This window comes from Doryrhamphus excisus, chromosome 19 (assembly GCF_030265055.1).
Source record: "Doryrhamphus excisus isolate RoL2022-K1 chromosome 19, RoL_Dexc_1.0, whole genome shotgun sequence".
Classification (NCBI taxonomy): domain Eukaryota; kingdom Metazoa; phylum Chordata; class Actinopteri; order Syngnathiformes; family Syngnathidae; genus Doryrhamphus; species Doryrhamphus excisus.
The window spans coordinates 1,781,510-1,798,870 of record NC_080484.1 but is presented as its reverse complement, the minus strand read 5'-3'; the positions used below and the strand labels follow the sequence as shown (position 1 = coordinate 1,798,870).

The 17,361-nt window shown below is 29.7% G+C and overlaps 1 protein-coding gene across 1 annotated transcript in view; it reads left to right on the top strand.

Annotated features, from left to right (window-relative positions):
- Positions 1–2,909: 2,909 nt before the first annotated feature.
- Positions 2,910–17,361, top strand: part of palm1b (paralemmin 1b) — a 33,404-nt gene continuing 18,952 nt past the window's right edge. Inside the window, exon 1 of the mRNA XM_058056135.1 lies at positions 2,910–3,241. The gene's annotated coding sequence lies outside the window, so the exon portion shown is untranslated. The remainder of the gene's footprint in view (positions 3,242–17,361) is intronic.

Below are 17,361 nucleotides of genomic sequence, written 5' to 3'. Positions count from 1 at the left end.
TTATTCCCGAACCTAATATTCCAAAAATACAACTTTATAGTTTTGTTTCTCATATTATTATTATTATTATTGCTGTTTTTAATATTTCAACTCTCTGCTATGAAAATTGTACTCAAATTTTTTTGACTGAATTCTCATCAAATCTGTTTTATTCCATTTGTAGCGGTTGCTTTCATTTTAATTTTCCAACTATTTCAACTTTCTTCTCGTAATTATGACTTTATTGCCATCATATTTTATCTTCATTCTTGTAACATTACAATTTTTTTCTTCAACCTAATTTTCCAGAAATTACAACTCTCTGTTTTTTAGTCGGCAACTGAGATTTCCCTGGAATGTTTACATGTTTATATAACCATTAGGGCGGGGCTCTTAACCTCATACCCCGATATACCGTATATGGGGATAGACTCCAGCTCATCCGTGACCCCCCCCCCCCCCCCCCCCAAAAAAAAGAGATCAAGTTGTATAGAAAAGAATGGCTGAATATCCAATAAACGGCTTGGCTTCCAGTCACATAAATATATTGCGTATTAGCACCCTCTGCTGGATGTTTTATGCAGGTACATCACATTTTTTCTACAGTAGAAGAAATACCAAACTTTTTTTTTTACCAAACCTTTTCCAGTAAGGGCCATATAGTGAAAAATGAAGCGATGCAACTTTGATATTACATGTAGATATGCTAGTTAGATGTATTTCAAGAAAAAAATTGGTAATTATTATTGAAAGACTTTGAGCTTTTTACTGTATTCTCATAAAATTATAGCCTGTAAATGTTCTTCTATTAATTCTGATTTTATTGCCATAATATTTTCACATTATTCCCATAATAATATTATGGGAATAATGTGAAAATATTACACAATTTTTAGGTTGTAAATAATAATATTAAATAATAATATTATTTAATAATAATATTAAATAATAATATTATGGGAATAATGTGAAAATATTACACAATTTTTAGGTTGTAAATAATAATATTAAATAATAATATTATTTAATAATAATATTAAATAATAATATTATGGGAATAATGTGAAAATATTACACAATTATTAGGTTGTAAATAATAATATTAAATAATAATATTATTTAATAATAATATTAAATAATAATATTATTTATAATAATATTAAATAATAATATTATTTATAATAATATTAAATAATAATATTATGGGAATAATGTGAAAATATTACACAATTTTTAGGTTGTAAATAATAATATTAAATAATAATATTATTTAATAATAATATTAAATAATAATACTATGGGAATAATGTGAAAATATTACACAATTTTTAGGTTGTAAATAATAATATTAAATAATAATATTATTTAATAATAATATTAAATAATAATATTATGGGAATAATGTGAAAATATTACACAATTTTTAGGTTGTAAATAATAATATTAAATAATAATATTATTTAATAATAATATTAAATAATAATATTATTTATAATAATATTAAATAATAATATTATTTATAATAATATTAAATAATAATATTATGGGAATAATGTGAAAATATTACACAATTTTTAGGTTGTAAATAATAATATTAAATAATAATATTATTTAATAATAATATTAAATAATAATACTATGGGAATAATGTGAAAATATTACAAAAATTTTAGGTTGTAAATAATAATATTAAATAATAATATTATTTAATAATAATATTAAATAATAATATTATGGGAATAATGTGAAAATATTACACAATTTTTAGGTTGTAAATAATAATATTAAATTATATTATTTAATAATAATATTAAATAATAATATTATTTAATAATAATATTAAATAATAATATTATTTAATAATAATATTAAATAATAATATTATGGGAATAATGTGAAAATATTACACAATTTTTAGGTTGTAAATAATAATATTAAATCATAATATTATTTAATAATAATATTAAATAATAATATTATGGGAATAATGTGAAAATATTACACAATTTTTAGGTTGTAAATAATAATATTAAATCATAATATTATTTAATAATAATATTAAATAATAATATTATGGGAATAATGTGAAAATATTACACAATTTTTAGGTTGTAAATAATAATATTAAATTATAATATTATTTAATAATAATATTAAATAATAATATTATTTAATAATAATATTAAATAATAATATTATGGGAATAATGTGAAAATATTACACAATTTTTAGGTTGGAGAAAGTATAGTAAAGTAAATATTATGATAAAAGTTATCATATTATGATAACTATTACACTTTTGTTTTTTTTCTTTAATAGTTCAACGTTTGGCCTCTAAAATGACATTATTTTTCTTTTTCTCACCGGAATCGAACTTTTTCTCTTAATATTTGGAATTAATTCTTGTAACGTTAAAGCTAGTTTTCAACAATTTCAACTTCCTTCTTGCAATAAACTGTGCAATAAACCGTGCAACAAACCTGTGGCTTGATCCACATGCACACAGCTGTAAGTAGTGTTTTGTAATATTACGACTTGAAAAAAATAGCAAATTTATGCAAGTGAAACTATGTTGAATTGTACTTTTTCCTCATTAGATAACATTTAATTTGTATATTTTTGGACTTTATTCTTGTGAAATGACTTGAAAATTAAATAATAATTTGTAAATGATATTATTAAATGACATAAATAATGTAAATATGATAATATGATAGTTTAAATGTCATTTCTTCCAGGGCAAATTGGCTACAGTGGAGAGTGTTTGTGTTTGGGTTCATTCTAATGAAAAGATGTGCTTCACGCTTTTGGCCACCAGAGGGCGGAAAAGAGTAATAAAACGGAACGGTGGTTATTTTTGTTTGTTTCTTCGACGTCACAGAACAACACAAGCGAAGCAGGGGCGTATCTTATTTTCATTCCAACACCCCCACCACCACCCCCCACCAGACCCCCACCCCCCCCGCGTCTTCTCCATTTCACTCTCGCTCCCTCCCCAGTAACGACATTACAACCTGCCCGCGAATCGGACCGGACGCCGCCCCGCCGCCCATGAGAGCTCCGCCGCGCCGACGCAGAGCACATCAGCGTCGAGGAAGGCGCCAAGCCGCGGGGGTTGTCAGCGCCAGGGCACCAGCGCTCCAGCATCACCTCGGTGCAGAAGAGAAGCAAGGAAAAGGGGGGAGTCGGCGAGGAGCGGAGGGAGACGGAAGCCGCAAATAAGCACCCTTTTTCGGGGGGGGGAGCAGGAAGACGTCGTCGGGTAAGTCATTCATTCATGTTGCCGGACAGGTGGAACAGGACGACATGTTGGCTCCATGTTGGCTCCATGTTGGCTCCATCATGTCATATCGATCTGTTGTTGCTGCCTTGAGCGTATCTCAGCATCAGCATCATCTGTTAGCATAGCCACATTGTGTCCTACATCAGCTTGAGATGCGGGGATGCTGAGGAGTGATGCTGCGACGGTGTCCACATCCTCCATGCTGTTATGATGTGACAGTCTGCTCTTCCAATATGGCGCGCCTGAGCTGCCATAATACTGTCTGGAATTCTGTCCCATTGCTCCCGGTACCTCCCGGGAGTCGGATCCTTTCTTTTCCCCGGCGTCTATATGGATGTGTTGTTCGGAGCGTTATATAGCTAGCCTGTTTCGGTTTCCCTACGAAGCCGTTGTTTCTTTTGTTGACGGTAAACTTCACACCCCACGCCACAAAACTGTACCCCCCCACCCCCAGCCCCCAATTGGTGGCCCCACTTAAGTGGATCGTGTTGTATATCGGATGTGTGCTAGCTTCCATGCTGGATTTCGACCGTTACCGGGAAACATCTGTGTGTGTGTATACATATACAACGATGTTAGCCACGCTAGCATTGCTAAGTGATGCTAACAGCGCTAACGTAACGGTTCGTATTTGAACAACAACATCATGCTAGCTCAGCAGTTTGGCTAAAGAAAAAAAATAAATCATCAACATCTGTAGCAGAGCTCTGATTTATATTTTAAGACGTGTAGCGAAGCCTGGCTGTTTTTTTAAAAAAAAAAAACAGATTACAACTTAATTGACATGATTTGTTATCATATTACTGGTATTCTATTATTTTTGCAAAATGTTTATTGGAATATTTGGACTTTATTCGTGTAAAATCACTGCTGACTTTTCCATGTGCCCCGCCCCGCCCCGCTTTTAGCCTTGTTTTTAGCTCAGAATGAATGTATGGATATTGTATTTTAATGCATCCTTTACTGTTTTTACTCAACTCTATTTTTTTATTCCTTTTTCTTCACTGTAAAGCATCTTTGAGTACTCTGAAAGCGCTATACAAATAAAATATTTTAATTTTAATTTTAATTTTAATTTTAATTTTAATTTTAATTTTAATTTTAATTTTAATTTTAATTTTAATTTTAATTTTAATTTTAATTTTAATTTTAATTTTAATTTTAATTTTAATTTTAATTTTAATTTTAATTTTAATTAATTTTATGTTTATGTTTATGTTTATGTTTATGTTTTTATTTTTATTTTTATTTTTATTTTTATTTTTATTTTTATTTTTATTTTTATTTTTATTTTTATTTTTATTTTTATTTTTATTTTATTTTTATTTTATTTTTATTTTATTTATTTTTTAATTATTTTTATTTTTATATTATTAATTTATTAATTTATTAATTTATTAATTTATTAATTTATTAATTTATTAATTTATTAATTTTAATTTAAATTTACCTAAGTGAGTGGTAATTTTTTTTAAAAAAATTTTAATTTAAATTTAAAAATGTTTTTTAATTTTAATTTTAATTTTAATTTTAATTTTAATTTTAATTTTAATTTTAATTTTAATTTTAATTTTAATTTTAATTTTAATTTTAATTTTTTATTTTTTATTTTTTAATTGTAATTTTTTAATTTTAATGTTTATGTTTTTATTTTTTATTTATGTTTTAATTGTTTTAATTTTTATATTTATTTTAATTTTTAATTTTTTGCTGCTGTTGTTTATGGTAAATGTCCCTACAATGCGTAACCTTGTGCACGCTCACTTCCTCCATGAGAGGTTTTCAATGTTTTCAATGTCCCTGGGGGGGGGGGGGGGGGGGGCATGTCAGAAAGTAAAGTTAGCACCAAGCTAACAAGGTCCTAACATAGTGTCTCCATACAGTGTACATAGTATGGTGTACATAGTGTATACAGTATACAGTGTATGGCACAAAGTAGCCACAGCGTTTCCCATGTCCTGGTATTTTCCATTTCCTGTTCTATGGTTACCATCACATGTCTCTTGTTTGCCATTACTAGTACTCTTCATTTACCAAAAGCCCAATGCTGCTGATGTCACATATATGATTCTTGGAAGTACAAAGTTAACTCCAAACTGTACCACTTCCTGACTTCCTGGCGCCCTACGTATGTTTAGGCGGTCCCATATCATGGAACGTACTGGTACGTGTCACAAAAGCGCCAGAAAAGGCCTGCTACTCTCTGCTTTGCGTTTGCTCAGCAAAGCGGATCCGACAGCGCTCGTTTCGTCCACAATAAGCTGGCTCGTGGGACTCGAACACGGATCCGCTTTCCTTCCGATTGTAGGACTGTGGCTGAAAAAGGAGGTGATGTGTGAACGAGGAGCTGTGATTACTTTTAACGGGCACAGTCGGCCTCCTCGTCAAGCTTGGGGAAGCTTCTGGATGTTTTGTGGCCAGTTAGCATGCGCATGCTAACTGGCCACTTCCTGGTTTGACAGAGGATGATGTAAGACGGGGGCGGGGCCTCTAACACAAATAAGAACACCATATTTGTATCCGCCCATTTTTTTATTTACTTGATTCACGTCTGGTTGATGGAGAATGACCTGAGGCAGGGGGTGTCCAATGTGAAGTCCGGGGGCCATTTACGGCCAGAGGCTGTTTTTTCTTTTTTGCTGAATTTTTTTTTTTTGTTGCACGAATAAAGATGAAATATTAAGAGCGTAAGTCGATAATATTAAGTGAAAAAATATATATAATAAAATGTAACAAATAAAATGAAAAAGTGATTAAAATAAGAAACAAACAAGAAAAAAGACAATAATAATTTTAATATTATGGTACTAAAAAATTTTTTTGCTGAACTTTTTTTTGCACAAATAAAGATGAAATATTAAGAGCGTAAAGTCATAATATTATGAGAAAAAAATATATAAAAAATGTAACAAATAAAATGAAAAAGTGATCAAAAAAAGAAGCAAACAAGAAAAAAGACAATATATTTTTTAATATTATGGTACTAAAAAAAATTTTTGCTGAAATTTCTTTTGCACGAATAAAGATAAAATATTAAGAGCGTAAAGTCATAATATTAAGAGAAAAATCTATATATAATAAAATGTAACAAATAAAATGAAACAGTGATAAAAAAAAAGAAACAAACAAGAAAGAATTTTTTTTTAATATTATGGTACTAAAAAATTTTTTTGCAGAAATTATTTTTGCACGAATAAAGATGAAATATTTAGAGTGTAAAGTCATAATATTATGAGAAAAAATATATAAAAAATGTAACAAATAAAATGAAAAAGTGATTAAAATAAGAAACAAACAAGAAAAAAGACAATAATTTTTTTAATATTATGGTAATAAAAAATGTTTTGCTGAATTTTTTTTTGCACAAATAAAAATGAAATATTAAGAGCGTAAAGTCATAATATTAAGAGAAAAAAATAATAAAATGTAACAAATAAAATGAAAAAGTGATAAAAAAAAAGAAACAAAGAAAAAAGACAATAATTTTTTTCAATATTATGGTAATAAAAATATATAAAAAGTATATAACAAGAAAGCGTCCTTTGATTTTTCAGTATATGTATTCCCTTGCTGGACTTGAGGCAGAGGGTGGCAGGGGTAGGGGGTGTCCAATGTGAAGCCCGGGGGCCATTTACGGCCGGCGGCTGTTTTTTTTTTTTTGCTGAAAATGTTTTGCCTCCCAATTGGTCATCGTGGATCCGGTTGGTATCTCGGATTTGGATTCAGGCTTGGATATCTTGGATTCAGATATTTTTAGCCTAGCTTCTTAACAAGAAGCTGTCATTCTGATGTGTGATCAAAAAAAACGAGTATTTTTACGTGTCCCAGAACGGGATCGTGAGACGAGGTGTGGAAGGACGTGAGCATATGGAATGTGGAGAAGGAACATCTGGAAGCGTAGCGTAGTCGAGATGATGCAATGCAAGCTTACAAACGTTGCCCCGTTCCTACGTCAGACGTTTCTACTCATCTCCGCCTCCTCTTTTTCTCCTGGAGAAGTCACGCTCTCCACTCCCTCGTCAGGAAAGATCTGCTTTGGATCTCGCAGGAAAAAATGCGTGCTGTTCCTCACACGCAGTACACTCATATGATGATCATCATGTCGCTATCAAAAGCCTCATTGATACCACGCCGAGAGGGATTTGAACTACGCGTAACCCGAGCTTAAACACAAACATTTGCTTGTGCTTCCCGACACTCCGGGTAGTAAACCATTCCCGAGCCACTCGAGAGAACTTAAGTGGGGATTTTTGCCAAAGGAAGGCACCTAATGCTTCCTGTGTTAGCATCTTCTTTGTTAATGTACGTACGTAGCACCGGCTCAGCATGGAGGCTCCTGATTGGCTAAAAACTAAAAACACCCGCCTGGATAACATTTATTATGTAACAGTCGCCGGGGGTGTGGTCTACAAAAGCAAATAACCGCCAGGGTGTTATGTCAGGTCAAAAACATTCAGCATTCACGACTGTGGCTGTAGGCGACCTCCTGTGTCATGCAGAATTTTTAGGTTCATTGGTTCCAGGCCCAAACAAAGTAGTATTCCTGATTCATAAATAGAATATTATTGTACTTCAAGCATAGAAAGCTGTTTACTACCTTCTAGTTATGGGTTTGAACATGATTAGAGCCCTCTAGACATGAAATAACACCCCTATAGTTACCTTTACACTCCTATTACCCAACATAGGAGACACAATAAATAATATTTACAGGTTTTAACATGATTAGAGCCCTCTAGACATGAAATAACACCCCTATAGTTACTTTTACACTCCTGTTACCCAACATAGGAGACACAATAATAATATAATTATGGGTTTTAACGTGATTAGAGCCCTCTAGACATGAAATAACACCCCTATAGTTACCTTTACACTCCTGTTACCCAACATAGCAGACACATAAATAATATTTACAGGTTTTAACATGATTAGAGCCCTCTAAACGTGAAATAACACCCCCATAGTTACCTTTACACTCCTGTTACCCAACATAGGAGACACAGTAATAATATAATTATGGGTTTTAACATGATTAGAGCCCTCTAGACATGAAATAACAACCCTATAGTTACTTTTACACTCCTGTTACCCAACATAGGAGACACAATAATAATATAATTATGGGTTTTAACATTATTAGAGCCCTCCGGACATGAAATAACACCCCTATAGTTACTTTTACACTCCTGTTACCCAACATAGCAGACACATAAATAATATTTACAGGTTTTAACATGATTAGAGCCCTCTGGACATGAAATAACACCCCTATAGTTACCTTTACACTCCTGTTACCCAACATAGGAGACACAATAATAATATAATTATGGGTTTTAACATGATTAGAGCCCTCTAGACATGAAATAACACCCCTATAGTTACCTTTACACTCCTGTTACCCAACATAGGAGACACATAAATAATATTTACGTGTTTTAACATGATTAGAGTCCTCTAGACATGAAATAACACCCCTATAGTTACATTTACACTCCTGTTACCCAACATAGGAGACACAATAATAATATAATTATGGGTTTTAACATGATTAGAGCCCTCTAGACATGAAATAACACCCCTATAGTTACCTTTACACTCCTGTTACCCAACATAGGAGACATGTAAATAATATTTACAGGTTTTAACATGATTAGAGCCCTCTAGACATAAAATAACACCCCTATAGTTACTTTTACACTCCTGTTACTCAACATAGGAGACACATAAATAATATTTACGGGTTTTAACATGATTAGAGCCCTCTAGACGTGAAATAACACCCCTATAGTTACCTTTACACTTCTGTTACCCAACATAGGAGACACAGTAATAATATAATTATGGGTTTTAACACGATTAGAGCCCTCTAGACATGAAATAACACCCCTATAGTTACCTTTACACTCCTGTTACCCAACATAGGAGACACAATAATAATATAATTATGTGTTTTAACATGATTAGAGCCCTCTAGACATGAAATAACACCCCTATAGTTACCTTTACACTCCTGTTACCCAACATAGGAGTCACATAAATAATATTTACGGTTTTAAACATAATTAGAGCTCTCTAGACATGAAATAACACCCCTATAGTTACTGACTGATGAAATGTTTTATATTGTTTGTGATTGTGTTCTACATTGTTATTGTTTATTTGACTTAGCTTTTGACATTTGTTATGAAAATTGAAGTCGTGTTGCTGCTGGATGTTCATATTGTCCAGGTGATACTGTAAGAGTGTTTGTTTACATGACACTCACATTTTACCCGCGACATCATGCTAGCAACACTAGCATAGCCGAGTAATCCACGGCGCTAACGTCACAATCACGTTTTTACTAGCGACATCATGCTAGGTTAGCCTCATCCGTAGCTGACTGATGAATTGTTTTATATTGTTTTTTGATTGTGTTCTACATTGTTATTGTTTTTTTGACTTAGTCGTGTTGCTGCTGGATGTTCATATTGTCCAGGTGATACTGCAAATGTGTTTGTTTACTTGCCACTCACATTTTTTGACACTCACATTCTACCCGCGATATCATGCTAGCAACACTAGCATAGCCGAGTCATCCACGGCGCTAACATCACAATCACGTTTTACTAGCGACATCATGCTAGGTTAGCCTCAGCCGTAGCTGACTGATGAAATGTTTTATATTGTTTGTGATTGTGTTCTACATTGTTATTGTTTATTTGACTTAGATTTTCGTGTTGCTGCTGGATGTTCATATTGTCCAGATGATAGTATGAGTGTTTGTTTACATGCCACTCACATTTTTTGACACTCACATTCTACCCGCGACATCATGCTAGCAACACTAGCATAGCCGAGTCATCCACGGCGCTAACGTCACAATCACGTTTTTACTAGTGACATCATGCTAGGTTAGCCTCATCCGTAGCTGAAATGTTTTATATTGTTTGTGATTGTGTTCTACATTGTTATTGTTTATTTGACTTAGCTCTTGACATTTGCTATGAAAATTGAGGTCGTGTTGCTGCTGGATGTTCATATTGAGTGATACTGTAAAAGTGTTTGTTTACATGCCAGTTACATTTTTTGACACTCACATTTTACCCGCGATATCATGCTAGGTTAGTTTATTTTCTAGCTTAAGTTCTAGCTTAGTTTAAGACGTATAGTGAAGCCTGAGCACACCGTCAACAAGTGTAGTGTCGACTTGTTGATGAAAGCCTCCGAGGGAGGGGACAAAGTCGCGTCCTTTCACCCCTTGGAAATGCTAACATGCAACCTCAGCGGACTTCCCTGTGTTGTCATTGGCGGGATGGTGTTTATCCTCGGAACGTCGGATGTGGCGACCTGCATACAAACATGTACTGTGTGAGACCGGCTATTGTTGTCTTTGTGCTTCTTTGGCTCTAAAAAAGGAAGGAAGGAAGGAAGGAAGGAAGGACGTGGAAGTAGCTTCCTCTTCCAGACTCTTTGGTCTAATGCGGCGTTGAGGGTCGTTAAGGGTCGTTAAGCTCAAGAGTCATTTCACAGTCATCAGTTGGTGTGCCAGACACTTCTGCTAGACACTTGTGGGACTTGTGTATGTTAGCCTATTGAGCCTCCCTTGTATGCTATTTATGCTAATATGTAGTGGAATAACTTATCGTTCATTAATATTTGCTTAAATATGCCGCATTTTTATTCATTCAAAGTGAGCCCTGAAAGAAATTTGGCATGGCTCAAAAACGCTCGGTTTCAGAAGGCGTGGTTAAAACTGTTCATTTGTGATGTCACAGAGGGCAGAACTTCCTTATATGGGTCATAGTTAGGGAGCACTTTGGTTTCACTAAAATATAAAAATGTTTTTTTATTTAATTTAATTATAAAAATGTTAAGTATTAGTACTAGTTAAGTTTTAAGTATTAGTATTTGTTCACTTCCTGCTTTCCTAATATAATTTAAGTTTTTTATAATTGTATTTAATTTAATTATAAAAATGTTAAGTATTAGTACTAGTTAAGTTTTAAGTATTAGTATTTGTTCACTTCCTGCTTTCCTAATATAATTTAAGTTTTTTAAAATTTAATTTAATTTAATTATAAAAATGTTAAGTATTAATACTAGTTAAGTTTTAAGTATTAGTATTTGTTCACTTCCTGCTTTCCTAATATAATTTAAGTTTTTTAAAATTTTATTTAATTTAATTATAAAAATGTTAAGTATTAGTATTAGTTAAGTTTTAAGTATTACTATTTGTTCACTTCCTGCTTTCCTAATATAATTTACGTTTTTTAAAATTGTATTTAATTTAATTATAAAAATGTTAAGTATTAGTTAAGTTTTAAGTATTAGTATTTGTTCACTTCCTGCTTTCCTAATATAATTTAAGTTTTTTAAAATTGTATTTAATTTAATTATAAAAATGTTAAGTATTAGTACTAGTTAAGTTTTAAGTATTAGTATTTGTTCACTTCCTGCTTTCCTAATATAATTTAAGTTTTTTAAAATTGTATTTAATTTAATTATAAAAATGTTAAGTATTAGTATTAGTTAAGTTTTAAGTATTAGTATTTGTTCACTTCCTGCTTTCCTAATATAATTTAAGTTTTTTAAAATTGTATTTAATTTAATTATAAAAATGTTAAGTATTAGTACTAGTTAAGTTTGAAGTATTAGTATTTGTTCACTTCCTGCTTTCCTAATATAATTTACGTTTTTTAAAATTGTATTTAATTTAATTATAAAAATGTTAAGTATTAGTTAAGTTTTAAGTATTAGTATTTGTTCACTTCCTGCTTTCCTAATATAATTTAAGTTTTTTAAAATTTAATTTAATTTAATTATAAAAATGTTAAGTATTAGTATTTAAGTTTTAAGTATTGGTATTTGTTCACTTCCTGCTTTCCTAATATAATTTAAGTTTTTTAAAATTGTATTTAATTTAATTATAAAAATGTTAAGTATTAGTACTAGTTAAGTTTTAAGTATTAGTATTTGTTCACTTCCTGCTTTCCTAATATAATTTAAGTTTTTTAAAATTGTATTTAATTTAATTATAAAAATGTTAAGTATTAGTATTAGTTAAGTTTTAAGTATTAGTATTTGTTCACTTCCTGCTTTCCTAATATAATTTAAGTTTTTTAAAATTTAATTTAATTTAATTATAAAAATGTTAAGTATTAGTATTTAAGTTTTAAGTATTGGTATTTGTTCACTTCCTGCTTTCCTAATATAATTTAAGTTTTTTAAAATTTAATTTAATTTAATTATAAAAATGTTAAGTATTAGTATTTAAGTTTTAAGTATTGGTATTTGTTCACTTCCTGCTTTCCTAATATAATTTAAGTTTTTTAAAATTGTATTTAATTTAATTATAAAAATGTTAAGTATTAGTATTAGTTAAGTTTTAAGTATTAGTATTTGTTCACTTCCTGCTTTCCTAATATAATTTAAGTTTTTTAAAATTTAATTTAATTTAATTATAAAAATGTTAAGTATTAGTATTTAAGTTTTAAGTATTGGTATTTGTTCACTTCCTGCTTTCCTAATATAATTTAAGTTTTTTAAAATTTAATTTAATTTAATTATAAAAATGTTAAGTATTAGTATTTAAGTTTTAAGTATTGGTATTTGTTCACTTCCTGCTTTCCTAATATAATTTAAGTTTTTTAAAATTGTATTTAATTTAATTATAAAAATGTTAAGTATTAGTATTAGTTAAGTTTTAAGTATTAGTATTTGTTCACCTCCTGCTTTCCTAATATAATTTAAGTTTTTTTAAATTTAATTTAATTTAATTATAAAAATGTTAAGTATTAGTATTTAAGTTTTAAGTATTAGTATTTGTTCACTTCCTGCTTTCCTAATATAATTTAAGTTTTTTAAAATTTAATTTAATTTAATTATAAAAATGTTAAGTATTAGTACTAGTTAAGTTTTAAGTATTAGTATTTGTTCACTTCCTGCTCTCCTAATATAATTTAAGTTTTTTTAAATTTTATTTAATTTAATTATAAAAATGTTAAGTATTAGTACTAGTTAAGTTTTAAGTATTAGTATTTGTTCACTTCCTGCTTTCCTAATATAATTTAAGTTTTTTAAAAATTTATTTAATTTAATTATAAAAATGTTAAGTATTAGTACTAGTTAAGTTTTAAGTATTAGTATTTGTTCACTTCCTGCTTTCCTAATATAATTTAAGTTTTTTAAAATTGTATTTAATTTAATTATAAAAATGTTAAGTATCAGTATTAGTTAAGTTTTAAGTATTAGTATTTGTTCACTTCCTGCTTTCCTAAGTGTACAAGTACATCAAAAGAAGTACACAATGAGGTACAACGCCAAATTAGCCACAAATTAGCCAACGAGCGGACGTTTGTATGCTATTTGTTTTGATCCCACTTCATCGGGAGCCAAATGAACCTCTCTAGCGTGTCCTCGAATAGCTCGGCGTGATCACACAAGCGCCACTCCACACCGAGAGACGCTACGTCGCTAACGAGCCAACGAGTCAAGTACAGCGTTTCTCGTTAGCCGCGTAAACATTCTGAAAATAATTGTTCCACTCGGCTGCTTTTAATAGCGTAGTGTTTTTGTTTGGCTAATGGTGATGTTTTGCCTTAATGGGTAACGCCGTGAAGTGTTTACTAGGCACGCTAGCGCAAATGCTATCAAAACAAATGAGTGCAAGTGTGAGCGTGGGAGGCGCCGAGTCTGTTTGTTTGTTTGTTTGGCAACATGTGCAATTTTTTTTTCTCGCGGGCAAAAGATAGCCTGAGCTAAATTGTGATGACCGCGACCGCAACGCCGGCGGGCGTCACTTTTGTCGTCTCGTCTTCTCTGACCTTTTCTTCCACGTCTGGACTGCGGAGCATAAATAATTAGCACAGGCTAACTAAATTTAGGCTAACTAAATTTTTTTTAAACCTTTACAATCAGTAACTGTTACATTTGTTCACTTCCTGCTTTCCTAATATCATTTTTTTTAACTTTTACAGTCAGTAACTGTTACATTTGTTCACTTCCTGCTTTCCTAATATATTTTTAAAAAAACTTTTACAATCAGTTACTGTTACATTTGTTCACTTCCTGCTTTCCTCATATCATTTTTTTTTACTATTTTTTTTAAACTTTTACAGTCAGTAACTGTTTAATTTTAATTTTAAAATTGTAATTTAATGTTTAGTTTTTGACATTTAGTTTGCTAGTTGTGGCAAACGCCACAAAATTTTAATTTTAATTTTAATTTTAATTTTAATTTTAATTTTAATTTTAATTTTAATTTTAATTTTAATTTTAATTTTAATTTTAATTTTAATTTTAATTTTAATTTTAATTTTAATTTTAATTTTAATTTTAATTTTAATTTTAAAAATTTAATTTTAAAAATTTAATTTTAAAATTTTAATTTAACGTTTAGTTTTCGACGTTTTGTGGCGGCAAACGCCACAAAATTTTAATTTTAATTTTAATTTTAATTTTAATTTTAATTTTAATTTTAATTTTAATTTTAAAAATTTAATTTTAAAAATTTAATTTTAAAATTTTAATTTAACGTTTAGTTTTCGACGTTTGGTTTGCTAGTTGTGGCAAATGCTACAAAATTTTAATTTTAATTTTAATTTTAATTTTAATTTTAATTTTAATTTTAATTTTAATTTTAATTTTAATTTTAATTTTAATTTTAATTTTAATTTTAATTTTAATTTTAATTTTAATTTTTAGTTTTTGACGTTTAGTTTGCTAGTTGTGGCAAACGCTACAACATTTTAATTTTAATTTTAATTTTAATTTTAATTTTAATTTTAATTTTAATTTTAATTTTAATTTTAATTTTAATTTTAATTTTAATTTTAATTTTAATTTTAATTTTAATTTTAATTTTAATTTTAATTTTAAAAATTTAAATAAAAAAATTGTAATTTAACATTTAGTTTTTGCCGTTTAGTTTGCTAGTTGTGGCAAACGCTACAAAATTTTTATTTTAATTTAAAAAAATTAAACATTTAAAAAATTTTATTACAAAAATTTAATTTAAAAATTTTAATTTGTCAAAATTTTAATTTAAATAATTGTTCCCTAAACACTCAAGCTCCAAATTGTCAAGTATACAAAATATGTACTTAAAATGTGTACTTCTGAGTCAGATTTAGCTTTATATGTGGTGATGCGGAGAAAAAAAAACACTGAGCCCACAAAAAAAAATGCATCAGCCATCTGAAATGCCGACTTGGCTACGACGCCTTTTATTTTTTAAAATTTAAAAAAATGGCGGCACACCATCTGCTCGGAGCATGTGTCTGAATACAGTACACCTTGCTAGGCCACAGCAGATGGCTCCCTCCTTCCTTATACTCTGGAAGTACTAGTAACAGATTAGTTTAAGACAACTCTGCAGTATTACTTCCATTCTTCAGTTTTTCCTTTTTAACGACATATGCATGGAAATTGGTCTCAGCATTCCCAGTTCAGCTAATAATATCAAGCGGATTATTGCCGCTTGGGCTCCATGTTGAATGATGGCTGTGTAAAGTTGACTACTGCCGAGGGGGAGGAGCTAAACTACTCGATGCATCGCTCTCTCAGGACCTTAATGTGTTCCCGGAAACGCTACAAGAGCGCTGCACTCATCAGGGGAATAGACCCAGCGTCATTAGTCAGCCCTCCTGCCTTGCACCTGCCTTGACTTATTGACTAAATACGTCCTGTTGCTTTAATGTGCTGTTTGTAGGACCACTTCCTGTTTCTCTTTTTACGAGCAAGTTGGCGCTCCGGATTTATCATGGCTTCCCTTGACATGTTGCTGCCTATGGCGAGATTTACACTCGCAAAAGCTCGATTCATTTATTATTATTATTATTAACCATGGAGTCACAGCTGTGGCTGTAGGCAACCCCCTGGTGTTTATACTTTTTATCAATGCCACAAGATTGCTGCATCTGAGGTGGTTTTGGTGGGCTGCCTCTTGCTTTCCTAATATAATTTTTTTAACTTGAATTTTTTTTAAAAACTTTTACAATCAGTAACTGTTACATTTGTTCACTTCCTGCTTTCCTAATATAATTTTTTTAAACTTAAAATATTTTTTCAAATTTTTACAATCAGTAACTGTTACATTTGTTCACTTCCTGCTTTCCTAATATATATATTTTTTAACTTAAAATATATTTTTAATTTTTTTACAATCAATAACTGTTACATTTGTTCACTTCCTGCTTTCCTAATATAATTTTTTTAACTTATTTTTTTTACTTTTACAATCAGTAACTGTTACATTTGTTCACTTCCTGCTTTCCTAATATTTTTTCTAAACTTAATTTTTTTTTAACTTTTACAATCAATAACTGTTACATTTGTTCACATCCTGCTTTCCTAATATAATTTTTTTTAAACTTAAAATGTATTTTTTTTATTTTTACAATCAGTAACTGTTACATTTGTTCACTTCCTGCTTTCCTAATATAATTTTTTTAAACTTAAAATATTTAAACAAAATTTTTTACAATCAGTAACTGTTACATTTGTTCACTTCCTGCTTTCCTGATATAATTTTTTTAAACTTAAAATATATATATTTTTATTTTTACAATCAGTAACTGTTACATTAGTTCACTTCCTGCTTTCTTAATATATATTTTTTTAAACTTAAATTTTTTTAAAACTTTCACAATCAGTAACTGTTACATTTGTTCACTTCCTGCTTTCCTAATATAATTTTTTTTAACTTATTTTAAAAACTTTTACAATCAGTAACTGTTACATTTGTTCACTTCCTGCTTTCCTAATATAATTTTTTTAACTTATTTTAAAAACTTTTACAATCAGTAACAGTTACTTTTGTTCACTTCCTGCTTTCCTAATATAATTTTTTTTTACTTATTTTAAAAACTTTTACAATCAGTAACTGTTACATTTGTTCACTTCCTGCTTTCCTAATATAATTTTTTAACTTATTTTAAAAACTTTTACAATCAGTAACTGTTACATTTGTTCACTTCCTGCTTTCCTAATATATATTTTTTTTTACTTTTAGAATGAGTAACTGTTACATTTGCTCACTTCCTGCTTTCCATAATAAAAGGGGGGAGGCTCAAACTGTTTGCTGGCGCGACAGCGATTGTTCTAGGAACCATCCA